This window comes from Mauremys mutica, chromosome 11 (genome assembly GCF_020497125.1).
Source record: "Mauremys mutica isolate MM-2020 ecotype Southern chromosome 11, ASM2049712v1, whole genome shotgun sequence".
NCBI classification, from domain to species: Eukaryota; Metazoa; Chordata; order Testudines; family Geoemydidae; genus Mauremys; species Mauremys mutica.
The window spans coordinates 74,639,651-74,667,312 of record NC_059082.1 but is presented as its reverse complement, the minus strand read 5'-3'; the positions used below and the strand labels follow the sequence as shown (position 1 = coordinate 74,667,312).

Sequence of the window (27,662 nt, the reverse complement as noted above, 5' to 3'; positions counted from 1 at the left end):
TTGGAAAGATGCTTCTAACCTGAGCCATATATTGCCCGCTATAGGAGCTGTTGCTAGCGTCCATTGGTGGTTAAACAATATTGTCACATTTGGCCTCTTGCACTCACATATGTTATTGCGTCATTATTTCTTTGTGTATTTGATTCAATAATTAATCACATTTCTGTTCCTATTATTATTTAACTGAGTTGTTAATTGTGTTTTAAATGCTACCTTTAGGTGCTTATGCATGATAGCATCTTTGTGCTCCCTTTCTTAGTTGTGATGGATTATGCATTTTAAAATCAATTACAAGTTTGTACACTAAAAGGTACAGTATCCTTCAGTAATGCTCTTGCCCATTACTGTTTATAAGAGTCACTAGAGCATGGTGGCTCGTTACCATAGAATGCTGCAGTAGTTCTTACAAAGGGCTATGTAAATATACACTTATGTATGCGTGTGTACCTGTGGTTTGGTCTTTGCTTGTGAGTATTGCATAGTGTGTTGGTGTGTATTAGGGGAGGAAGCGTCAGTGTGTTGGTAAAGTGTCAGTCAGTATCCTCCCCCGAGCACAGGAAGTTGTTGTTGGGTTACTTTCATATTTCAAGAGACTGTTTCTCCTAGATCAGGGGGGTCTCAACCTTTTTCTTGCTGAGGCCTCCCTCCACGTGCTATAAAAATGCCCGGGCTCAGTGGGACCTCAGGGCTCTGGGGGGCCCTTGGGCACAGGCATAGTTTTAAATCTATTGGGGGGCGGGGGGGCGCCAAGAGTTGGCGGGGCTTGAACCAGGTCCGCACAGCGGGGTCCAGGGAGGAAGCACCACCTCCACCCCAACTCAGTCAGGAGGCCACCCAGCCTGTCTGGGCTGTGGGGGGATGCAACCAAAAATATAAAGGGGGGACTTGGTTCAAAAAGTTTGAAAACCACTCAGGGTGCAGGGAGGGGGTAGCTAGGGGCTGTGTGCAGGCAGGGGGTAGCTCAGGGTGCAGGGAGGGGGTAGCTCAGGGTGCAGGGAGGGGGTAGCTAGGGGCTGTGTGCAGGCAGGGGGTAGCTCAGGGTGCAGGTAGGGGGTAGCTAGGGGCTGGGTGTGGGCAGGGGGTAGCTCAGGGTACAGGGAGGGGGGTAGCTGGGGCTGTGTGCACACAGGGAGTGGCAGTGGGTTGAGGGGCTGGCAAGGGGCTGTGTACCGCTCAGGGTACAGGGAGGGGGTAGCTAGGGGCTGTGTGCAGGGGCTGGGGGTAGCTCAGGGTGCAGGCAGGGGTAACTAGGGGCTGGCTATGTATGGGCAGGGAGAGGGTAGCTAGGGGCTGTGTGCAGACAGGGGGTAGCTCAGGGTGCAGGGAGGGGATAGCTAGGGGCTGGGTGTGGGCAGGGGGTAGCTCAGGGTGCAGGGAGGGGGGGTAGCTGGGGCTGGGTGCAGAGAGGGGGTAGCTCAGGGTGGAGGGAGGGGGTAGCTCAGGGTGCAGGGAGGGGGGGTAGCTGGGGCTGTGTGCACACAGGGACTGGCTGTGGGTTGAGGGGCTGGCAAGGGGCTGTGTACCGCTCAGGTTACAGGGATGGGGTAGCTAGGGGCTGTGTGCAGGCAGGGGGGTAGCTCAGGGTACAGGGAGCGGGTAACTAGGGGCTGTGTGCAGGCAGGGGGTAGCTCAGGGTGCAGGCAGGGAGTAGCTAGGGCAGGGGTGGCCAACCTGAGCCTGAGAAGGAGCCAGAATTTACCAATGTACATTGCCAAAGAGCCACAGTAATACGTCAGCAGCCCCCATCAGCGCCCCCATCACCACCCCCAGCACCTCCTGCCCACTGGCAGCCCTGCCGATCGGCTCCTCCCCCTCCCTCCCTGTGCCCCCTGGCTGGGGCAGGAGGGGGGACCGCCGGCTTGAGCCCTGCACTGCTCCCGGGTTTCAGTGCTGGGGCTCGGGACACTGGGTTTCAGCCACGAGGCTCCACGGGCCCCCTGAAAGGACTTGCGGTTCCCCAGGGGGCCCTGGACCCCTGGTTGAGAACCGCTGTCTTAGATCTCAGTGCAGCAGAGTTGGCATTCAGGACTCCTGGATTCCATTTCTGACTCGCCCATTGACCTGCTGTGTGGCCTCTCCTTAACCGCTGAGGCTAGGCCAAGAAGCAATGGGCTAAAATTGCAGCAAGGGAGGTTTAGGTTGGACATTAGGAAAAACTTCCTAACCGTCAGGGTGTTTAAGCCCTGGAATAAATTGCCGAGCAAGGTTGTGGAATCGCCATCACTGAAGGGTTTTAAGAACAGGTTAAACAAACACTTGTCAGGAGTGGTCTAGTTATTATATAGTCCTGCCTTGAGTGCAGAGGACTGGACTAGATGACCTCCTGAGGTCCCTTCCACTCCTACACTTCTATGCTACCACATAACAGCTCCATGCCTCAGTTTCCCCATATGTAAAATGGAGATACCTTTCAGGAGTGTTGTGAAGCTGATGTTTGAGTGCTGCAGCAGAAAAGTGCTGCAGAATTGCAAAGTATGGCATATATACACCTCTACCTCGATATAACGCTGTCCTTGGGAGCCAAAAAATCTTACTGCGTTATAGGTGAAACTGTGTTATATTGAACTTGCTTTGATCCACCGGAGTGCGCAGCCGCCCCCCCCTCCCCCCCGGAGCACTGCTTTACCACGTTATATGCAAATTCGTGTTACATCGGGTGGCATTATATCGAGGTAGCAGTGTAATTCTATTCTATTATCTGTATGCGTGTGTGTAATCACTGGTATGTGTGGTTAGGGGTCTATGTCCATGCCGTAGGGGTGAGGATTTGTGTGTATGGTGCTGTTGTGTGGAGACATTGGTTTGTAAGTCTCTGGGTTTTTGTTGGTAGGTGTGTTCCTGTGGGGGTACCTGACATGTTTGTCCTCGGTGGCGTGTAGTGTAAGAGCAGGTACAAATACATACATGTGTTTGTGCAGCTGCTGTGTGTGCAGGGAGATGGTGTCAGTAAAACAGCTCAGGAAGGTGCTGGGATTCCTGCAGACTCATCTGTTCAGAGACATTTGTCACTCACCACCCTTCCCCGTCTGCTCCATGCAGCATAAAAAGCCCCAGGTGCCCCCAATATAGCTGTTGTGAGCACTCGTTAGGGGAAATCACCAATCTTGTTAAATGATAGAGGGACTGTTCGTATAAGCACCGGAATAGGTTCATATTAACTCTCCCACTTGCACTGATGTTAATGAAATAAAGAAATATGATGGTTCCAGACTTTTAAACTTCTTATGGCTTGATTTGCATAATGGCCACCGCTACCCTGAGTTAGGAACTGATCTGTCTAAAAATATTGTTTCACTCCTCTATCATTCAGCTCGAGTGGAAGGCGCAGATTGGCCCACAGGGTCTGTTTTCTTACTGATGGAATAGAGTTTGCCAAGCACTGAACATAAAAAGCTAAAATTAGGACTCAATCCAACATTGTCAAAAAGAAATTGGTTAAAAGTTATAGATCAATAACTGTTAACGTGACTATATTTTAAAGATAGATCATGTTTACTGCTAATGGTTTAGACGTTCTCTTACTTATTACATACAAGAGGGTTCTTTCTTGCCGGATGAAGCAATGGAATGTTATTTCTACAAAGAAGCATTAGCCTGGGCCAGTCTGCTTGTGATACTGGATGCAAAGGGCTTGAAGTCAACCAAGTCTTCGCTCTGAGGGAAGGGAGGCAAGAGAAAGAGATCTGGCCAGATACAATTTGAAAAGTCACTTTAATTTGGGGTAAAGATCCTGCCAGACTATTAGGAAAGATTAGACAGATTTTGTGGTGAAGGCGTTAAACTAGGACTCTAGGGATGTGGGTTCAATCCCACCTCTGCTTCAGGCTCCCTGTGTGACTCTTGTCAAATCACTTAATCTCTCTGTGCCTCCCTCCCGCATCTATAACAACACTCCTTTCTCTGGCTCATCTGTTTACACTGTGAGCTCTTTGGACCAGGGACTGGCTCGTATTACATGTATGATCAGCACCTCGCACAGTGGAGCCTCAATCCCGATTGTGGTTTTTAGGCTCCCGATTGTGCAATATAATTAGGGGGGTTGAGGTATGGAACAGCTTCTGTATGAGGAGAGAATAAAAAGACTGGGACTGTTCAGGTTAGGCAAGACAACTTAGGAGTGGGGATATATAGAGGTCTATAAAATCGTGAATGGTGTGGTGAAAGTGAGTAGGGAAATGTTCTTTATCCCTGCACATAACACAAAAACTAGAGGACACCCCATGAAGTTAATAGGCAGCAGGTTTGAAACAAACGCAAGTACTTCACACAGCGCACAGTCAACCTGTGGAACGAGTTCCCAGGGGAGGTTGTGAAGGCCAAAAGTAAAATTGGAGTGAAAAGAGAACTAGATCTGTTCATGGAGGACAGGTCCTTCAATGGCTATTAGCCAAGATGGTTAGGAACGCAACCCCATGCCCTGGACATCCCTAAATCTCCAAATGCCAGAAGCTAGGACTGGATGACAAGGGATGGATCACTCAAAATTGCCCTGTTCTGTTCATTCCCTCTGAAGCAGCTGGCATTGGTCACTGTCAGAAGACAGGATACTGGGTTAGATGGACCGTTGGTTTGACCCAGTATGGCCGTTCTTATGTACAATAATATCAGGGATGCTCTGGTGCTGGGTGGTGGCTTAACTTTTCAAACTGTTTGTTAACATTAGATTTCCTGCTCTGCACTCAAGTGTCCTACTCAGAAGCCTCAGGGACAAGGCTTCTGAGTAGGACACTCTTTCTTCCTTCACCCTCCTCCCCCTTTCCTGTACGCTGAGATGCTGGAGCTGCTTCCTGCCCAATAGAACCAGAGGGGAAATTTTTATTTTCAAAACATACAATTCAGTTAGGGCTCTGAAATAGAAAAGCCGCTAGTCTGTAAAAAGGGGAGAATCCCCGGGCCCAATCCCGAACCTGCTGAGCTCAATGACAAAATGCTCCTTGACTTCACTCAGAGCAAGATCACTTCTGAGGGGAGCGGACACCACAGCCGGTACTAACCAAACTGTGGTTCTTCACGATATGGAAAATGTATGATGTGAAAATGGCCCCAATTCACATGCTTAAGTGCTTTGCTGAATCAGGGACAATATGAGTGCAGCCTTGGTTATGGGAAAAATAGCAGCATGGAAACCCTCCCTATGTAACATCCAGCTGAGTGAATTACTGAAAATCTAGCATTTACCCACAAAACTGCTAATGATGTAGCTGGCTCTGATGCCGGCTTTGTGGCGAATTCTCTCCAGAGACCTGAGATATGTTTGTCATGCTAGAAGGCTGCTGCAATGGGCCATGCCCAGTATTTAATTTGTGCCAGGCCCTGTCAGGGCTGAGCCCCGGCACCTCCGGGCTTGGCAGTTCAGAGCCCCGGCATCTCCAGGCCTGGCGGTTCATAGCCCCGGCACCTCCGGGCCTGGCGGTTCGGAGCCCCGGCATCTCCGGGCCTGGCAGTTCAGAGCCCCAGCATCTCCGGGCCTGGCGGTTCGGAGCCCCGGCACCTCCGGGCCTGGCGGTTCGGAGCCCCGGCACCTCCGGGCCTGGCGGTTCATAGCCCCGGCACCTCCGGGCCTGGCGGTTTGGAGCCCCGGCATCTCTGGGCCTGGCGGTTCATAGTTATGAAAGTAAAAAAATGGTGTGAGCCCCAGCACCGAATTGGTTGAGCCCCGGCACCTCTTTCATTATAAATTAAGCCCTGGCCTTGCCCATCTGCTGTTGGTAAATGGACTTCCCTCTGTCTGGGACAATGTAAGGGAGGCTCAGGCCCAGGTAACGCACATTCACGATGCGTAACTGACCACGTTTCTTGCCTGTATTTGTGTCTTCGTTGAAAGCACTTACTGTGCTGTTGCTCACTAGAAGTGAGACAATACTAACAATTCTCATTAACAGCCCTTTTAAACGAAGCCCCTAATGTGTGCTTGCCCTAGCTGAAGTGTCTGCCCGGTCCTGCTGCTCGTCTACCTTCCCTCTGCATCGTCCAGCCTGTTTGTTACCCCCATTTGCTGCATCACGGCTCAGACGAAAGCTCTTTTGGGTAGGGGCCACGTCTTTCTGTTTATGCTGTACAGCGCCCATGGCACGAAAGCACCGTAAAAATAACCAGGGGTTGTTCTAGTCACACAGAAGTGTGTGATGCCCAACACTAAATATGAGGGCGCACTCGTTGCACTGGAAAATGTTTGATTAGCTCTAATGGATCTTGTCTGTCGGGAGCCTAAAGAAATAGGCTGTTTCAACACTTATCATCCCTGGATTTGGCAAGGTCGGGGTGTTGTGTCACTGACCAGGCCTGGTTTTGGCTGGGCCTGCATTTGGCAGGATTGGGGTGCTGATTGTGCATAGTTGCATTAGTGGGTATTAAGCGAGGCTGTAGTCTCAAGATAAATTAATGCTACGCCTGGATTCCAAAGCAATTCTTTATTCTAAAACCTGCCTCCTAATTCATTTGATATTTATCCATAAAAGCTTGGCTTTTGTTTCTGAGAGCTGCAGTCTTCTGTGCAGGCCAAGTTCCACACGGACCTGACTCAGCAGAACACGCTCGATTGAACCTGGGCCTGGATTAAACCCGAGACGCTGGAATCAGACTGACCGCTGGCCTAGCATTCTTAACGGTGTCCCAGATCAGGGCAGCTGCTCCCAATGGGCTGGGAGAGGGGCAGTCAGAGGAACAAATGGAGAGCTGGACAGAGAGACTGATGGGGAGAGGAGAGGTGGCGTTCCCAGCGCGTGCCCTGTCTTTTCTGGTTTGTGCAATCACACTCTGTTGACTTAAAGTTCAGTAAATCTGTGATGGGGGAAAAAGAGAAAAACCTCCCTAAGTAAACCCCATAAGCAATTAATTTTCAGCTTCGTTGCTCAGCAAAACTCTGGGTAGGGGGGTTACTAAAACTCAGCTGATTAAAATATCATCCTTTATCCCTCCAGGATGCTACAGGACAGGTGCGGTTCCCCCCGCACCAGAACAGAGGCCCTTCTGGTCAGAACTTTGACTAAGTTTATCTTAGGCCTTGGTGCACAGCCTGCCTCTGTGCTCCTTTTTCAGGGCTGCCTGCTGCATTGGGTCACAGCCATAGTGGTGTATACAGTGTACCTTAGCTTCTGGGCATTGCTAGGTCCGGCCTCGGTGTTTGTGTTCATGGCATAGCTCTGCCCTAGAGTGTCTGTCATTCCAGAGGCCTCTACCCATTGTGAATTTAGCACCTGATCTAAAGTCTATTGAAGCCGCTGAGAATCTTCCCATTGATTCCCGTGGGCTTTTAATTGGGCCCTTACTGTTTGGTCCTCCGTGAGTGTCTAGGCTGGGCTTTTAATTTCATCTTTCCGTTTGGAAGCCCAATGCTGCTCATTCCTGATTGCCTTATGTGGGATGCTGAGCATGCTCAATCCCAATGACACCGGGCCCCTCGGCGAATTCAGTACCTCTCAGGATCAGGCCCATGAGGGACGCCTCCCAGGATCGGATCCTGTTTATTGATCTGCCTTGTGCTCCTCACTGTATAGCACTCAGAGTCTGGATCCCTCATTAAAGTTTCAGATGCAGCCAGGTGTGCGAAAAGGCTCCAGAATGACCTGGTTTGTGCTACGGGGATAGATGAGAGTCTGGCTGACCCGGCTGAAATCCTGCCGATGTAGATGGAGCCGGGTGTTTGAGAAACCCTGTTCTAGGGCAAGGTTAATGTCAGAATAAATGGGGGAAAAGAGAGGAGCGGAAAGAACATCACTAGGACTTTGCTAGACACTCTCGCTCTGCAGATGATAACTTTCATCCAGGTTTCACGATAAGACAGAGGTCCCATGGATCACCTCTAGCCAACAGAGACCTTGCTGGTGATCTGCGGAGAGCTGGCTAGTCACACGACACTGGCTTCTCCCTATTTTCACCTATTCCAAGTGCACTGACAAACAGATAAGCAACTGCTGCAGTTGCCACAGGGATCGGTGTGGTGTGAATGAGGGAGGTGCTCTGTGCAGTTATACATGGGAGTCAGTTATGAAAAAACAAATCTAACGAGAACACCAGTGACTCCCAACTCTAGCTTTATGTTCGCAGGCAAAGGAATATAAGAGGTGACTCAATTCACACACCTTGGCCAGAATGGGCAAGCCAAGGGGGATGTCCAGAAAGAAATAATGTCACAAACTGGCAAGGTGCCAGCTGCCTTCACCAGCTTAAACAAGATTATTTGGCCATTACAGACCAAACGATGAATTTTCAACTCAAATGTTATCTCCACCTCAACATATGGATGTGCACGCTGGAAATCCACCAAAGGTACAGACAGACGTCTAATTGCCTTCCAATGCAAATGCCTCTGGAAAGTACTAGACATTAAATTGAATGAATTTATAATGAATGCCAAGGTTGTCAGAAAGTTCAGCAACCCCCTTATCTCTGAGGTCTTGTCTACACTATGGAGTTTTGTCGACAAAAGGCATCTGTAGTGTAGACAAGGCCTCAAGCTATCCAGAAGAGAAGATGGAAATATCTGGGACGTGTTCAGAATGAGGCATGCCAGAGGCAGCTGGAAGAACACCGCGGAAGGGCTGAATGACAGAATGCCTTCATTGACCAGTGCTTAGAGTCAGAAAACTCATGGGACTGAACACCACAGAGAACATACAAAGAGAGGCCCAGGATAGACAGGAATGATGGAGCCTTCTTTGTGCCCAAAGTGAAGTTTGACAGCGCAGGGAGGATTCAGATCTCCAGGGCTGAGTATCTGCCCTCTGAAAACCAGGACCCTCGAAGGTCTCTGAAGTTGGGCAACCAAAAATTGTGGCACCCCAAATTTTGGCCTAAGAATATAACCAGAGGCAGTTTAAGAGTGATTGCAGGCGGGACCCTCCAGTCAGACAACAAGTGAGATAGATGGAGTCACATAGCCTCTGACACACCGAAATGTGCCCAAGAGCAGCTGTGACTGGTTTTACTGTGATGCCGTGCCATGTGAATGATGCAAAACCTGTTCTTGGAACCTGAGAACAACAGCCGCTCAACTCTTCTAGCTCTGTTTTATATCTCAGCCTGCCCTTTCCCACCTGCAATAGGCCATCCCCTCGCCTGGCACCAGCACAGATCAGAAGACAAATTGCTTTCTCTCTGTCCTTTATTTGGGGTGGGGGAGGGGTCTCAAGCCACAAAAACGTGCCCTGAGTTCCCAAACAAGTTTCATTGTCTTCCTCCTGTTTTAAAGAAGGCCGTAACAATTGCCTCTCTTCCAGGCTGATGGGAGTTTCTCCTTCATTAGTCCGATCCTTGCGAGAGATAGCCAGTGGCGGGTTATCTTTTTCTTGCTGTTCGTACCACTGGCTGAGAAAAGCAGTTGCTTTATTTACATGTAGCGATTTGTTTTGGGGGAGACTGTCTATTCTGTATCCGTTCTTATCCAGCTCTCATCTGGGTGCTTTCCAGCCCTGCATTAAGTGACATGACTGACATGCGTTTCATTTTCTCTCATCCTCTCCCCAGGGGCAGAATTGTGTGTGCTTGGTACGGTTTTGTTTTTGTAAATGTTTTGCAAATGGTCCAGATCCTGCGCTCAGCTCCTGGGGGAAGAGGTGCGGGAGAGGAGTGGCCCTTCCCTCCGCTAGAACATTCTGAACAGAAACGAGCCGATATTAACCTGGTGGAACTCTGAGCAGCGCGGAGGTATTATTCATGTAGCGGCTAATGGAGCTCGCTCAATCCATAAAGATTTTAAGTCAGGGGTTTGATGTTAATTACGGATCCAAACATTTAATAGCCTGTTATGCTTCCACCAGGCATTTTTTAAATTAAAAAATGATATATTGTAAGGGGTGGGGGAACAGAAAGGAATAATTGGATATTGTTTTATTCATAACTGCTGGCAATGGGTGCAACATAGGGCAGGGGAGACATTGACGAGATAGCACAGTGGTAAGGGTAATGCCAGTGCGGCGAGCTTCCCCACAGCAGTGCCCTGGTGACAAACGACTCTGAGCATATATGTGCACAAAAGCAGACATATTAGCGTTGGGAAAACCTGTTAGACCATCTGGCCCATCCCCTGCGAATGCAAGAATTTCCCCTACAGAATATTCATGAGAGCTTTGTCCAGTCCAGTTTTAAATGACACACGCTATGGGGCTTCCGAGGGGAGGAGGAGGGTGCGGTTTAAGTGTCAGAGGCGGCTAAGAGCATCTATAAAAGGATACAACTCAGCAGTTCTTGGCAGTGTGGGACCAGCATCTTGGCACCACACACCTTGGCTGGTTAAAAGTGGTTTAAGTACTTAAAGGACCAACACTGATTTCCTTCGGATGCACGTCCTTGTTCTGCCAAGCTACACTGTCACACAGGATAGACTGAGCTGGCCTGGGCCAATGATTCAACCCAGTGGTCCCTGAAGTCACAGAAGAGGTAAAGTCTCACTCTGATCTCACTTCCACCAGTTCTACAATGGTGTAATTCTGTTGAAGCTACTCACAATTTAGGCTGTTGTCTTTTACTCTTATGCCACAATTTTGCTGGAAGGCAGGAAGTATTGCCCAGTGGTTGGAGCGCTAGCCTGGCCTGTGGGAGACCAGGGGTCCATTCCTGCTCTGACATCTTGGGTGACACTAGGCAAGTCACTTAGTCGCTAGATGCTTCACTTTGCCATCTCTAGAATGGGGCTAATAGTATTTCCCTGCTGCACAGGAATGTTGCAAGGTGCTCTGTTACTATGGTGATAGTGGCTATAGAAGTGCCTAAGATAGCCAGAACAGTACAAATACCAGGCATGGTGTTGGGCAAATAATTTTGCCTACTGAGCATACACAAAATGCGAACACAGTGAGCGCTACGAGAGGTCTCTCAAACTATTTAAAGGGATATACCCAATTCCTCTATGCTACGTAAAAGAGAGGAGAGTCAGGCCCAAGAGCTAGGACTGCATGAGCAAACACTCCTCATCTACACACCCGCGGGCAAAAGGCCCAGTGCCAATACCAGAAAGCAAATGTTCAGAACAACATTGTAACACAAAGTCCCCGCAGATGTTTAGCCGATCGCATTGTTTGACCAGCTGAACGTTCTGATGCCCAGAAGAGAGAGCGTGCCCAGCGCCTCGCGAGTGATGGATTGCTCCTTTGTCTTTGCAGAATGCGCAGCTTGTCTCATGATTTTTTTTTTAATTTAGGGGCTTTTTAATTGAAAAATGCCTAACATCTGTGGCTGCTGAATAACACCTGTGCACGACACGGTTGCTTTTCATCGTCGATTGTCATAGCGCTCGCCGTTCGGGCAGCCCTGGGCTTGCTTTGTGGGCTCCTCTGAACTATTCGTGCGGGGAGGATACTCAGAGGGCATATAATTAACAGGCAACACAAAACAAAATATAGCTTGGGAAAAGAAAGAAGCTATGAGAGGCAGCCATTCTAACAAGGAAGAGCCCAGAGGCAAGCAAGAGACTACTTTGTGATACTTCTTCCTAAGTAAAACAGGGTTAGATACATATTAAGGGCCTGACTGATTTATGCATGTGCCACTGAGAACAACGTCTGGCCCATAATCTTTATGGCACCATGCAATAGCAAGGCCAGAGAGGTACCATTCTCTCCTTTACGCCAACCTGTTGTGGGACCACCAATAGCAACGTTACCATTTTGGCATTTGCCCCAGAGCTCTCTGGGATCATTGGCTCCATGGATACAACTCCCTTTCTGTCATTTACATGAAATCTCCATGGTAACCATCTGTAACTCAGAGTCACCACTCTAGCATTTGCACAAGGTCTCTGTGGTATCCCCACCCGCTGCAGTAAGTTACTACCACCCCGAAGGCTGCAGAGGTACGTGAATGGGCTGCAGGAACTTATATGGTGGAAGACGAGGTGTGACTAACCCATTTGCTGTGGACAACTGACAAAATTATTAGCTAAATCACAGACAGCCTTGGATGGCAAAGAGCCAGAACCTTGATTTTTCACCTCCCCAAACTACAGCCTAAGAGGAACCTGGGTAGTTAATACTAGTAGTAATAGGGCCCTAATTCTTATCATGGGTACAGGCACCAGGCGGTGCTGACATTCACTCGTCCACATCTCTAGTCAATGACAAGAGGCTGCTGCGAACACCCATCAGCTGGGCCATGTGATGAAACACTAATGATCGCGTCTCAGTTCCCAGTTCTGCATCGCCTGGTTGGCTTTATGGAGGGGGAGACAGACGCTGAACAGCCATTGACTTTCACTGGCAGTCCGAGTCAGGAGCCTAACAGCCCGCAGGGTCTTTGAAATCCCCTCCCCCCAGGAAAGCTGCCTGTCGGTTTCAGCCAGGGCTCATCTCCGTTGCATTGTCTAGAGGCAGTTCTGCTGAACACCGCCGAGCCTCCTACACCTATGGTTGCCTCTGACATTTACTTACACAGGAACAGAATGACACTGCTTACAGCAGCCGAGGCGATCTCACGCATTTGCATATGGCATTGCCAGTGGCAGGAATGAGCAAGAAGTACAGGGAGTGAATAATACTCTGTCTAGCCCATACACAAGATGAGCAGTTGGGTAGCTGAGAGGTTTGTTGCTGTCAGTAGCCACCTTGCCTACAGCTCTGTAGGTGCTGCATGACTGCTCGTGCCTGTAGCATAAGCCTGGAATCCTGTTTGTGTTAGATTGCAAGCCCTGTTGTCGCTGTATCTTGATCCTGCAGCCCCTCCCATTCAGGGCCCTAACATAAGATCAGAATCTTACTACCCGCTGTAACGAGAAGAGTACTGCTGGCTCTACTAATGACCCATCCCGCCCCCCTACCCAGCTTGCCACTCGTGGCATCCCCAGGGAGAACCGGGAGGCTGCCGGCATTTGAGAAGACCAGGGGCACCAAACCAGCAACACAGCAGGCAGACATGCAGAACCTCGGCTGCAAGAGCAGCAGGCGGTGATGTTTCTAGACAGTGCCCCACCTCCAGGGTGCAGAGACGTGCTAGAGCTCTGCTCGGTCCCCAGGTCGGTGATACCTACCAGCCTGCCTCAGCTCATCGGCTGCAGCTGGAACCCAAGTTCTCAGCCATGGGCTGCCCCCTGAGGTGTTTCAGCAAGCAACCCCCACTGCCCCTTTCTGGCAGCAAATAAGGGTGCCTCAGTGTAAACACCCACATCCCACCACTGCAGCTGCCGGCCCTCGAACGTGCGCTGTAAACACAGTGTATCTGGGTAACAGTGACCCCACGACCAAGCCTCAGCCAGGCTTCCAAGCACCCTGCCCTGCCCCGATGGACTTGGACTATCTGCCGCCTCTCTTCTCCCCCCGCACCGCCCCCGTGCCGGACCCGTCCCTCTCATACTTTGCAATCTCAGCAGCAGTCCCCCACCTCGCGCTCAGGCTGCGAATTCCCCTCCTCTCTCCGAATACATTAAAAAAAAATCAATCTAATTATACAGCAAACATTAATTATAGCTGAAAGACTATTGAAAGGGATTGAGCTGGCGGAGAACGCTAGTACTCGGTTAGTTACAAAAACTGACTAAATACCAAGCAGCCAGGGCTGGGGCAGTGAGGGGAGGGGTGGTGAATGGGTCTCCCAAATAGACGGGAGGTGGATGGTAGAAAACTCAGTTTTCATGATGACTGTGGACTAATTCAGGAACAGATTGTTGAAGGGGCCCATCACTTCAGAGAGAGCGCGTGTGTCTGTATGAATGCCTCACCTCGGTGGGCACATGTGGTTGTGTGTAGGAATGCAGCACTTGGGCAGGCGTCTGATGAGCGTGGGTAGAAAAATACACTGCTTCACTGGGTGTACGAGAGAGCGAGCATATTTGTAGGAATGCATCACTTCAGTGTGCATGTGTATGTGTGTGAGGGGGGGCGTCTGGGAATGCATTGTGTCAGTGTGTGTTGGCACATGTGTAAGTGCATGGAGGAATGCAGCACTTGGGCATATGTGTGTGTGGTGCATGTGAGCATGGCTGTGTGTAGGTGTAGAAATACACTGCTTCACTCTGTGTGTGTGTGTGTGTGTGTGTGTGTGTGGTGCATGTGAGCGTGGCTGTGTGTAGGTGTAGAAACACACTGCTTCACTGTGTTTGTGATGCATGTGAGCATGGCTGAGTGTGGGTTTAGAAATCCATTGCTTCACCCTGTGTGTGTGTGTGTGTGTGGTGCATGTGTGCGTGGATGTGTGTAGGTGTAGAAATACACTGCTTCACTGTGTGTGTGTGTGGTGCATGTGAGCATGGCTGAGGGTGGGTTTAGAAATCCATTGCTTCACTGTGTGTGCATGAGACTGAGGTAATGGTTGATGCATTCTGCAGTTTTTAAGACAACAGTGTCGAACTGTCCCCAATCCCTCACACTGTTGGAGCCCTGCCGCCTCATGGATCAGGGCCCCTGGAGCTTTATTGATTTACAGCTTTGTTCCCTGGCCTCATGAGAGTCACTTCTTGTTTGTGGGGGAGATCCCAGGGGGACCCCGAGCAAACTGACTGTCTCTAATCGCCCTCTCTAGAGCTGCTGATTCTCTGGGCTTTCCCAGCGCACTGGAGGAAGATTTGGGAAAGGGGCTTGCGAAGGACATAAAAAGCCTCTTGCTACAAGCATGCTGGAGGAGCCTGACCCTAAGTGTTCCCTGTGCTTCCTGAGGGGCTGCACACCCTCAGCTCTCACCAACTACACTGGGGTTGGGGGTGCTCAGCATCTCGCAGGATCAGGCCCTAAATTTGCAGTTTTGCGAGGTGAAATGCAACAGGCTTTGAAATCCCCTTGGATCCTGCCTGCACCTGGTGCTCGGGGTTATAACCATAGAATCAGACAGGTTTCTGGAGGCACCCATGGGGTGCTCAGTATTGGGTGGCATGGGCATGCCCTCAGCCTTTCCCATATGTCACATTCTGTAGGGACAACTCAGGCCGGTTATATGCATTGTGTCCAGAGTAGTGCTGCACTCATCTTCCAGACCCCAAACGGGCTTTACAGGAGCGCTGTGAGTGAGACAGCTGAAATCACCAGGACCCAGAGGAGCGAAGCCTCAGCTGGAATGTGGCAGTGAACAGCAATCCCAGGGACCTCTGGAAGGAAAGCAAGGCAAGAATCTCAGATGGACAGGCTGGTTCAGGTCATCAGCAAGGAGACAGGAAGCTTTTTTCCTCTAGTCCACCAGCCTGAATCCAAGTTGGGTTGGCCATGACCATCCAGCAGGTGTTCAGTAGCTAGCATGAAACAAATAGCTGGTCTCAGCCTGAGACCCAGTGGACAGGAATACCCTGCATCACAAATGCCATCATCTCCCATGGCCTGTTTACTGGTGGTCCCAGCAGAGAGGCCAGTGAGACTGAAGGCCTGTCTACGCCGCCTTCAGGAGATGTGATTGCAGCAGTTAGATCAAAGCTAGCTCAAGTAACAATATTAGTGAAGCCACGGGCACAGCCTAGCTGAGCCTGTACTACCGCCATTGCTGCCAAAATTAGCTTGGGTGTATTTACATGTGCTGCAATCCCACCTCCAGATTGCAGAGTAGACATCCTCTGAGTTGGACTGGAAAGATGACTCTGCTGGTAGTGTTAGAGGTGGTTCCTCTGAACCAGGTCTGGACTGGCACATTGGCAGGAATCTTCACCATCACTGATCTGTGTTGACAAAAGGACTTTAGGCCCCAGGGCTGTCATCCAGCACCTTATAGCAGCCCTTATCTAATGGGAAGTGCAAAGATACTGGACAGTCTGTCTGGTAGGCTGGTACTGACGGAGGTGGACATGCTAGCCAACTGAGCACCAAGAACAGTATCAGATGGAAAGAAAGTTTGGAGAGCATGAGGGAAATGTTAATGGGTCCCTGTGACACTGACGCATAGTTAACTGCTGTGGTGCACTGGTAGGGCCTGGTGCCTTGGGTTTTCAGTAGCTTCAAGCCTTCACCCCTTGACAAGAACCAAGCTACTGATCTGCAAACACACCACAACCTCAGATTGCTTCCCTGTGCAAATCAGATGAAGAGAATCCAGGGCCTCATGTATTCAACTCTTCCCATTCACTTCAGGTGATCCTTTCCCTGAGATCTGTCCTGATATCCCAACCCCTCACTCATGTGGGATACTGTAGTATCAATTCTGCAGACAATCCCAGGCCTTCGGTCATGTCTATCCCCTTCACTGCCCCAAGCACCCTTCTTGGGGACATCCAATCTAAGGAGCAAGTTACTCCTCCCACCCTTCACTTCCACTGTACTACGCAGGCCCCTGGCCCAGGCAATCTCATGGCAGCCCCCTTCCATGGCTCCCCCAGGCCATATAAACCAATCATCTCCATTGCTCGTTGGCCTGGGGAGTGTTTGAAGAACCAAGTCCACAGTGGTTCTTCCATGGCCCAGTGAGGAGGTGGGCATCCCCACTTCAAGACTGTTCCTGAAACAGAGCAATGCCAACAACTCCCCAGATGTCCATCTCATCTGTTTTGGGGGGCATGACAAATCTGACTGGAATCTGCCATGACTTGGATGGCTAGGGGAGCCGGGCATGCGGCCTACATGGAGAGGGGAAAGGAAGGAGGGGCTTTAAGTCTTGATTACTGCTGTCACATCGCAGCCCGGATGTCAGAAAGCTCCATTATTTATAAAGCCTGTAGCTGAAAAAGATGCCTGAAGCACAGCTCCTGTCCCAGCCATTCTCTGAGGTAGAGCTCTCCTCCTGACACCTCCACTCGGGCCTGTTTATGGAACATGCTAGCCTCCAGCAGGCAGCTGGCTTCAGGGGATAATTACAGACATATGGTTGCTCCCCATGCCTTCCTTTCTTCCCCCCTTCGTCTCCTGACAGCTCGACAACAACATCCCCCGGGTGAGCTCAGGTTCAGGGAACAATTACCCAGGTGTGGGGAAGCTCTACCTCGCAAACTTTGCAACGGCACTTGCTGCTGAGCAAACGCCTATTAAATTTCTACTCTTCCACCTGGGGCAGGGGAGCCAGATCCACTGGCGCTGCTCTCACACTGGCGGAGGATGAGAGGCAGCCGGGAGAAAAACTCTCAGGCTCTGTGGGAAAGAGGCTCAGCAAAGACATTGTGCCGTGGCCTAGGTGGCTAATCGGGTTGGGATCTGAGTTACTACAGAGAATTCTTTCCTGGGTGCTGGCTGGTGAGTCTTGCCCACATGCTCAGGGTTTAACTGATCACCATATTTGGGGTCAGGAAGGAATTTTCCTCCAGGGCAGATTGGCAGAGGCCCTGGAGGTTTTTCGCCTTCCTCTGCAGCATGGGGCACGGGTCACTTGCTGGAGGTTTCTCTGCAGCTTGAGGTCTTCAAACCACAATTTGAGGACTTCAATAACTCAGACATAGGTTAGGGGTTTGTTATTGAAGTGGATGGGTGAGATTCTGTGGCCTGCGTTGTGCAGGAGGTCAGACTAGATGATCATAATGGTCCCTTCTGACCTTAAAGTCTATGAGTCTATAAAAAAGGACGAGCTGATGAGACTTAGCACGAAAGGGGCAGCAACGGGCAGCATGAGCCCGCTTCCTGCTGTAGAAACCCACGGAGAAGAGAGCAGGGCGGGTGGGACGATTAAGGGAAGGCCTCAACGGGCCGGAGAGGCTTGCCCTGGCAGTTTGACATGCCAATGGTGCAGAACCAGACGCAAGATAAGCCCTGCTCTGCGTACCCTTTCTAATCTAAGTAGTTTATGAATAATTAATAATCCCTTATTCCCAGTGCCATAATCTATATTTAATTAAGAAAATGACTAAACAGGGGGAACAGGGGGGGCGGGGAGACGAGCACTGTGAGATAAGATACAATAACTACTGTAACAAAAGGCACACGCCGCGTGGCAGCTCCCACCATGGCCAACCGCCCCAGGGACCTCCAGTGACCTCACTTCAGCCAAGCTGACGGAAGTAAAGTTCCCAGCAAGGTCTGGCACAAAAAGCGTCTTCAAAGGGCAGGCATGCTGGGAATTCAATTTGGGGTGGGTGTGTGGTACAGGAGGATACACAGCTAAATGGGATCCCGTGTTACCTGTTGGGCACATTACCCTCAGTTGGGTCACAGGTTGGTGCCTATTTCAGATGAAGGGCTGTTGGCTGGGCACTCAGTGTGTGATTGTTTTCCAAGGCATCAATGCACCCAGAGCAGCAAAGTGTTCCATGCCAGTGTACTGGAGTATTCAGCACCAGCAAACCAGGGCATTCCATGCCACCCCCATCAGCACGTTCCCCTCCTGTGCCCACAGCATGCTGTGACTCCATCTGTGTCACGACACCGAACATTTTCACTCCTGCAAGTGAGAACATTCCTTGCCACTAACGAGAGTTATATACCATTGTGCCCAAGCATTCCATGCCATCCCGCTGCAATGTTCCATGCCCATAAACCAGTGTTCCGTGCCAATGCCCGTGTCAGCACATGGGGCATCCCACGTTAATGTGCCTGACAATGCTATGCCAACACACCAGAATGGTCCATATTACCATTTAACCGCTGCACGTTACAGCACCCGGCCGGAGCGGTTGCCAACCCAGTGGCCCACTGATGAAGTTCTCTAGTGCCAGGCAAGAGACAAATGTTTGATTCTTTCCCTGATCGCCACCCTCCTGCGTGCACAGGGCTGAGAGTGCTGGGCATGCAGCACATGTCAGTGCTGGACAGGAGAGCTTGTCTTACTCCATGCAAGACCAAACCTATAGAGAAATGAGAAGGGGCAGGGTGGAAAGTAGGAAAATGAGGGAATGCAGCAGGGAAGAGAACCCTAAAATGTTTCCAAGTATTTTGCATCTATGCCCCTAGACAATTCCCACCCACACCCTGGCACACTCCTCACATACACGGCTTGACTGGTCCGACCTACGCCCCGGAGAGCTCCCAAACTCACCCCTCAACCATTTCTGCCTACACCCTAGTGTTCCACTGTGAATAGTCCAAAGACTTCCTCTTGACCATGCCAAAGCACTTCCTGTCCCCATCAGAGCACTCAGGTGACATTCATGTTGGAAGCTGCAGGGTTAAACCCTTCGGGCTGCTTGGTTCTTTGTAGGTGGAGTAGGACGACAGGTTTTTGCCTCTGCTTCCCCAGCTTGTCAACAGTGGAATTCAGCGCAGATCTTAAACGTTTGGTTACAGGGGGGAAAAAATCCCTTAATCCATATGTTATACATTATAAATAGGACTTCTGGTTTTAGGTTGAAAAACAACAATAATCACTGCTAAAAGCCTGCCAAACAAAAGCACCATATTGCTACTGGGCTAGAGACATTTTTTTACCTAAAGAACCCAAATATTTTTCCAGCTGTTCCTGGACTCCTCAAGCTGCCAGCGTCTTGCTGCTTCTAGGCACTTTCATAATGGGGAGCTGTGTGAGGCTGACATGTGTGGGTGGAAGCACCGGGAAAGTTGTGGGGCCAGCGGTTAAAGCAGATGCAAACAGGAGGGTAGCACTCACTGCACAGCGGAGGGAGATTAATGCAGGAGCCCTGCTTACCCCAGCTGGGAAGGGAAGCGGGGACACCCCTCTGCTTTTAGCCGCACTTCCCCCGCTCCTCCTACTGTGACCCCAGATTAGGGTTAGCTACATCCTGACTGGAGCAGTTATGCAGATTCTGGGAGCCGTGTGGAGGTGGTGGCTTGGGTGCATGGATAGTGGGAGTGGTGCCAAACTGGCGGTTGGGCTGGGTCAGCTCCACCAGGGAATGGTGTGGGGATGGGGGGGGCCAAGCTGGCTGAGTGACCCAGGAAGTAGCCATACAATGCCATGCTGAATAACGTTTTTCCTTTAGATAAAGGGAGAAGAAAACAACTCAAGAAAGAACAAAAGTAAAGTTTATGTGCGAAAGAGCAGTGTGTGTGGGTGTCTTCTCTGTAACATGCTCACATAATGGCAGCTGCCCCTTCAGACAGCAGACGCCGAGAACTTGAAAGGGGCAGTTCAGAGAAATTTGATTCTTCACAGTTATATAGTTAAAATAAAATATATGCAATGCCTTGGCCTTGCTATAGGTGCAACTGGATGAAAATCTTTGTCCTCTGTTATATAGGAAGCCAGACTGACTAGCTACATATACAAGGCACAGCAGATACAGACCAGTCCAGACATGGGCACTACAAATGATCAAAGGCCTGAAAAGACTTCTGTGTGCAGAGGGATTGAAGACCAAGGCTGTTTAGAGAGGCAATGAATAGGAGGGGACATGAGAGAGCTTTGTAAAAGAATGACTAGTACTGCAGCGAGAAGGTAAAGCACAAGGAAAGCAGCGTAGGCTGCTGAATGGACAGGTGCCTTGGGCCAGCGGAGAGCTGGGAACCTGGCTGAGTGCATGCAGACTGGGGAGGACGGGACAGTGATGCAGGGCCCTGTGTATTTTGCAATTCTGTGGGCATGGAGTTTGCACTGTGCTCCAGGACCTAAACTTGCCTGGAGGCAGGTGTCTAGCACTGATCATGGGATACATATTTAAACGTGACTTACCTGTGTATACAAGGTGCAAAGCCGTGTCTATAGTAATGCTAGTTAGAATGTCTTCACTAAAACACCCATTTCCCCTTGTCTAGGCATCCCCAGATGGTGTGAGGGTCTGTGGCCAGGCTGGGTTCACACTCACCAGGAACAATGAGGGGGCTGGTGGCCAGGAGCAAAGATACACTGAACACTAGACTTTTCATGTCGTTTCTGGGCAATCCCTCCCTTCCCTGCTTTGTTCCCACAGCCTAAATGACCCCACACTAGCAAATATTAGCAAGCAATCCCCAGGACTCCTACTCCCACTTGCGTCCACCCCCCAAGAGCCAGTGCAGCAGAATGAGGCATGAGATGGCTGAGCCCCGCAGCCTTCCAAACTGCCTCCTCTGCCATTGTGCCAGGGCAGGTGGAGGCCACCGAGGCAATGGCAGATAATGGGGAACACAGTTTGCCCTGGGAAGAACTCACAGCATGAAGGCTGGTGTATCAGGGTGTATAAGGCCCTGATTCTTAGTTACACTTTGATGCCACTCTGGCATTGTAAAGGGGCCTTACAGTGGGCAGAAATGGCTCTCTGAGAATATCACTGTGCACTGGTGTAGAACTGGAGTAAGGGCCCTACTCCAGTCTGCTCCCCAGCCCCCGGCAGATGGGATTAGGGGTGTGGTCACTATAGCTGGTATCTGCTTCCCAGGGCCTGATGGGGACTCTGGGAAGCAGCGTGTAAGTCAGAGCAGCCTCAGAGGCCAGGACAGGACCTGGCGAAGCTCAGAACACATAGAGTGCAAAGGTGACTTCAGGCCATATTAATGCCTCTTCCCGTCCATCCGTGCACAGAAGCAGAGTAAAGGAGAGCCAGGCCCCTAGGAGAGCACCAGTCACTCTCATGGCCTGACAGCACATGCCATGTTTGTCACACTGGGATTGTGGAAATACCCTGAAAACAAACAGCAACTTGGCTCCCGGTCAGGAAGCTGCATAGACAGACAGCAAAGCCAGAGGGTGCATGGCAGAGCCATTCCAGTGACCAGAGGAAAGGGATTGCCTGGCCATGTGTCACCCCCCTCCCCAAAGATTTCTCCCCCAATCTTGCCTTGGTTTCACTCACCCTGGCATTGTCTGGCAAGGAGGAGAGTGAATGCCTCAGCTTGACTGCCCCCAGGAATCTGCAGGCATCTGTCTCTGGGCTCTGCTGGGAGTGCTGGGATCTGCCAGGCGGGCACCAGGCAGATTGATTTTTCACACATGTGTCAAAAATAGAAAAAAAAAGAGTAACATTTTGAAACTTCCAAGTAAAGCTGATAAATTACAGGGCCCCAAGGCATCGCTTCTAATTTCCTCCATTGCCAGGACATTGTACGGCACTCTTCCAAGGAGCCCAGAGCCTGCCGGCTGGCTGCTCCATCTCATCTGTCATGTCCTTAATAAAATGATCATTTCCTATATAGCACTTTTCATCAGTAGATCTCAATGTGCTTCACACTCGTAAATGTATTTCTCACCACAGAACCGCTGTGAAGTAGAGGAGGGCTATTATCCCCATTGTACAGATGGGGAACTGAGGCACAAAGGGGCTAAGTGACTTACTCGGTGTCACACAGGAAGTCCAGGGAAGATCAGGGGATTGGATTTGGGTCTTCCACATCCAGGGCCAGTGCCCTGATCCCTGGACCATCCTACAGGCACAGCACAGCACCCTGGAACCAAACAAGGGCAAACAAATGACTCAAGCAGATTGGATGCTGGAGCTGGTGGAGCTAACGTTGTTTTGTCGAACTCTGAGTCTAGGAGTTTTAGTCCATGAGTCACAGGGCTGGCCAGTGTTACACAAAACTAATGTGGAGCCAGAATCCGAATTACTGCAGAAGCAGCTCCTGATGCTGGATTCCTACCTGGGTGCTGTTTCAGGAACTGCTGTAAGGAAGCTCCTGCTCTAAGCCTGCATCAAAAGCAGGTTTTCATGCTGTGGAGCTGAAAATATTCTGCACCCCTGTCCATCCCAGTGTCCACACCATTGTTAGCACTGGGTTCCTGGTCTGAGTGGAGATGCATCTTTGCAGTTTTGCCTGACACTGGCTGGGCACTGCTGGCATCTTAGCATGGCACTGCTGGGAGGAAATTCACACCAGTGAAGACTTATCTAACACTGAGTGCTGAATATTCCATGCCGGTAGTTGTTATGGAGCAATAAGAAAGGAGGAGCTTTGGAGGAGGGGAAGGAAAAGAAAGGAAACCAATTTAATAATGACTATATTGTATAGACCTGCCATGCCACTTGCCTGCTGGCATGGATTAATATCCATAAATCAAAGAAGAAGGGACCGTTCTTAACGCTGGAGATGGCGGCTGGTCCTCAGAAAATTGCTAAGGGGGTATTAATAAGGAGAGACATCTGGGAACAGCTTCAGGTGCATTGGCTACATGCATGGGAAATTCTTCAGTACTGCTGTCAGCTAAAATTTATTCCTGTGCTATGAAGTACACATGGTCTGAAGAACTAGAGCTGTGAAATCAAGGATCTAGATATAAAGGACCTCATCTGGATCAAATGTGCCCCCAAGGAGAAGGAACCGGATCGCTCATTCTCTGCTTCACAAGGAACTTCTGGCCTTCCTTTATCAGGGCAGTTGCTGGTGAGTCAATTCATGAGAGTGAAAGTTGGCCCATCCTATTGACTTTTTCCAGGTCCTAAGCCGTGGGAGCATTCTGGGTAAGTAGCAGGAGAATCTAAACCTCATCCTTAGAAGGATGCTAATTGGGTGCACGTGGGCTACTGTACAACTGTCTCCCCCTATTGAACAGGGTATGCGGCAAATAAATAGTCTGACATTATGGATAACCGGAGTCGTCCAAACCCCAGCTCGTCATTGTGCCCACAATTGGAAAACAGAGGCGCAACATTATTCCCACTCAGATACCTGATAGCTTAGCTTACTGCTCAGTGCAGTTTACAAAGCCTGGTTTTCATGCACTAGCCAAAAAGTTGTGGTTATGTTTCTAACAATACAGGGGATTGCTCAGTGCAGACTAGAATTCAACATCATCAGGATCTGGACACTTGCTGTACAAATCAACACATGGCAGCTCTACAAGACCCGGCGCTTTATGCACAGATCCTGTCATGGAGCTGGGTGCAATGTTCCCGGTTTCTGTTCTAGGTTGCTGTATCAGATGATTAAAGGGACAATGTTAAGTCATGTAGCCCCCAAAGCCAAGTTTTGTTGAACAAGGGGTTATTGGGGAAGGTAGAGTGTGCAGAACCCAGTGTGACTAGGGTGGTTGTGGTATTGGGAAGACACTGCAGTGATCATTGCATTTCTAAAGAATTGTATCCTGACCCGGCATGGAAGAACGAGGTGTCACCCCATGAAACTGGCAGACAGTGCATTTAAAGAGAAAATGCTTATTTACACAGCACAGCGTCAACTGGCTGATTTCACTGCTACAGAGGGGCACTGAGGGCCAAACTACGTGTCAGGCTTTTTTTCTTAAGGGCTGGAGAATTGTATGAATGTTATTAACATCTGCCACTGTCACTAATGACAGGGAAATCAAACCTCATGCTTCAGGGAGTGGGCTGGTTGCAGGAAGGAACCCCAACTCCACTGTGGGATGTTTTCAGCTTTGGGTACTGACCATTGGTAGGTCAATGGGCTGATCCACTACAATGTTTGCTGTAACCTAATTCTGGCCCAAGATTTTCAAAAGCGACTAGTAATTTTATGTGCCTTATTTTTTCGGGGGTGCCCAACTTAAGAGACCAGTTTTCAAAGGGGTGTGGGTTGGGTATCTAAACATTGAAGCACCCCACATCCCTAGTGACTTTAGTCCCTACATGATTGGGCACTGATGAGAGATGCTCACGATGCTCCTACTGAAACATAAGCATTCCATATCTGTGGCTGGTACAGGCAGACATTCCTTATAGTACATCTGCTGAGTAGCACCTGTAACTTCTGCAGACTGTAAGTTGGTTTTCTTTCTCTGTAAATACTTGCCATTAGAAAGGAGATATCCAGGCTACCTTCTCCTAAATTGCTGTTACTAGAAACAGAGAACAGGAGCACCGATAAGGATGAAAGAAAGTTCAATTGTCCCACCATGCAGATCCTGGATATCAGCCACATAGGGATTACTACCACCAACGTTTTTCGATTGCACCATTAATTCACCTTCCATTAGAGATTGGAGGCCGACATCAGTGCCCAGGCATTATGGGTTCTATATACCCTAGAAATAAAGTAGGCTGGTTTCTCAAGCCTTTTGATAGCACAGACCACATCTGAACAGCAACAGGGTGTCCTGAATTATCTTCCCTCCCATTCATGCAGACAAGGTCCTCTCCAGAGCTAGCCTTACCATGAGGCGAACTAAGGCGGCCGCCTCAGGTGCCAGACTGTGTGTGTGTGTTTGGGGGGGGTGGGGCGCCACTAGGACCCAGAGTGTAGAAAATTGTGTCTGCTGCTGGTGCATATGTATTCTCTCTGCTCTAGATGCACAGAGATGGTGGAGTGCTGTGCTGGAGAAAGGAGGGCAGAAGAGACATAACAGGCAGGCAGGAGAAAAGGTGAGAGGGAATAACAGAAAGCAGCAGGGGCTGCAGAGAGAGAGAGGAGGAGGAGCCTCTTATGTACCTATCTAGCAGCCCCAGGAGCCTGGGCTGATTAACACCAGCTTCTCAGGGAGCTTCCTGTTTCCTGCTGTTTCCCTGGACCCACTTGAGGAGAACAGGCAGTCAACTGAAGCAGTAGGAGCCAGTTAGGCCCTTAAGATGCTGATATCTTCCCTCACTCAGGCCCTGCTACCAGCCTGCTTATTTGTTCCCTTCAACTGAGTGTTGAGAGCCACTGTAGCTGGCACAGAACAGCAGTCATGAGTGAGAGAAGAAAACACCCCTCTGGGGCAGCATTCAGAAAAAGAAAGCAAGCAAAGGAAGCTTTTCTATCTAAGCAGGAAGGAGCTCTCCTGAGATACAAATGTTCAAGGTGAGCCTTCCGGCCCCAGTGAGGATGTGAATGGTGAGGAGATGCCTGATTTTCCAGTTAGTCAGAGTGCAGGTGACCCGGCAGCTACTGCAGCATCCATATCTCCATCTCAACTAGATGTAACCATGCACATTCCTGAAGAAAAGTGTAGATCAGAGAAGAGTGTGGTGGACGCACAAGAAACAGCTGCTGCTGAATTTAGTTCCTTAAGTCTAGATGATCCAGGACTGTGGACCCACTTGAGCAGTAGCCTGAGGGACTTCCTTTTACTGCATGGGCCACAGCAAGTGAAAAACTTCATGTTCCCCAAAGACAATGAAAATAGACGTTTCCATCCAACATATTACTGGTGTGAAATCCCCAATGGTGACAAAGTGGAGAGGCCATGGCTTATGTACTCAAAAACCCAGAATGCTGCATACTGTTTTTGTTGCAAACTCTTCCATTCTAATGTTCTAGCCACATTGGGTTCTACAGGAACAAAGGACTGGAAAAATCTGGCTGGAAATCTGGCATGCCATGAAAAGGCAGCAAATCACCAGAGAGCATTCCACAGGTGGAAAGAGCTTGAGATGAGACTAAGGTTAAAGGCCACCATAGATGATCAGCATCAAGAGAAGATTGCATCAGAGTCTATTTACTGGCAAAATGTTCTGAAAAGAATGTTTGTAAGAACTGTAAGAATGCTTGCCACCCAAAACCTAGCACTGCATGGCACTTCAGATCAGCGTGTGTGCCAAACAATGGAAACTTCCTTAAAGTTGTGGAGCTGATGGCTGAGTTTGATGCTGTACTACAGGAGCATCTAAGAAAAGCCAACACCCAAGAAGTGTGCACACACCACTATCTTGGAAAAACAATTCAAAATGAGATCATACAGTTACTGGCGACAAAAGTCAAACAGAAGATTATGGCAGATCTGAAGTCAGCAAGATATTACTCTGTTATTCTGGACTGCACACCTGACATCAGCCATACAGAACAAATGACTTTAATGGCGTGTTTTGTAAGAACAACAGAACCTAGTGAAAATGTCTCTGCAATCGTGACTGTCAGAGAACATTTTCTAGAATTTATTGACATTGATGATATTACAGGAGCTGGTATGACAAATGTGCTTCGTAAAAAGCTGGAAGATATGGGAATTGCGATGGCTGACATGAGAGGTCAGGGCTATGATAATGGTGCCAACATGAGAGGAAAGAACAGAGGAGTGCAGACATGGATCTGAGAGTCAAACACTGCTTTTTTTGTCCCATGCAGTTCTCATTCATTGAACTTGGTGGTCAGTGCTGTAGCATCAGCTTCTAGTGAGGCTGCTAAATTTTTTAATGTAATTCAAAGCATCTATGTATTTTTCTCTGCATCAAGTCATCGATGACAAATTTTGAAGCAACACCTGGGAACATCCTCTCTGACACTGAAACCACTGAGTGCCACACTATGGGAAAGTCGAGTGGAGGCAATAAAGCCTATCAAACACCAAATTGGGAAGACAGATGTTGCCATAGTTGCCATTATGGAGGATAATGCTATGACAGGAACCATTCTTGGGAGAACAGTGGCAGAGGGAAATGGAATCACCAGAAACATACATAACTTCAAATTTTTGTGTGGCTTAGTGTTGTGGCATGAGATACTGTTTGAAATAAATGTTGTAAGCAAGAGACTCCAAGGTGTTGACCTTGATATATCTGGAGCAATGGAACAACTAGACAAAGCGAAGTCATACCTACAGTCTTATCGGTCAGATGAGGGATTTCAAAATGTTCTGAAGAGTGCCGACAGAAGTTGGCAGAGGAACTTCACACTGAAGCTATTTTCCCACCCATTCAAGAATACAAGAGTCACCGAAGAAGAAGACATTTTGATTATGAGGCACGGGATAATCCCATAAGAGACCCCAAACAACAATTCAAAGTTGAATTCTTTAACCAGGTGCTAGATTGTGCAATACAATCGGTTGAAGACCGTTTCATGCAGCTCAAGGACACAGCTGTATATTTGGGATACTTTATGATAGTCCAAAACTCCTCACTATACCTGAAGAAGCCCTACACCAACAATGCAGGGCACCAGAGACAGTGTTGACACATGATGACATGCTCGATATTGATGCGAGTGATTTAGGTGATGAACTGAAAGCCCTTTCAAGATACAATTCAGCAGGATCAACTCCTAAGGCTGTTCTGGAATATATGTGAACAAATAAGATGATCACCCTCTTTCCAAATGCTTTTGTTGCTCTGCGCATACTTCTAACACTTCCTGTAACAGTTTCCAGTGGAGAATGCAGCTTCT

At 49.4% G+C, this 27,662-nt stretch overlaps 1 protein-coding gene across 8 annotated transcripts in view; it reads right to left on the bottom strand.

The window, feature by feature from the left end:
• The window catches only part of ELFN1 (extracellular leucine rich repeat and fibronectin type III domain containing 1), a 269,209-nt gene that overhangs the window by 23,414 nt on the left and 218,133 nt on the right, over positions 1 to 27,662 (bottom strand). The window contains exon 4 of one of the 8 annotated variants that reach the window (XR_006572337.1): positions 6,655 to 6,780. The exons of the other annotated variants lie outside the window; for them this stretch is intronic. The gene's annotated coding sequence lies outside the window, so the exon portion shown is untranslated. Of the gene's footprint in view, positions 1 to 6,654; positions 6,781 to 27,662 lie in introns of those variants that run through there. 8 annotated transcript variants of the gene reach the window in all.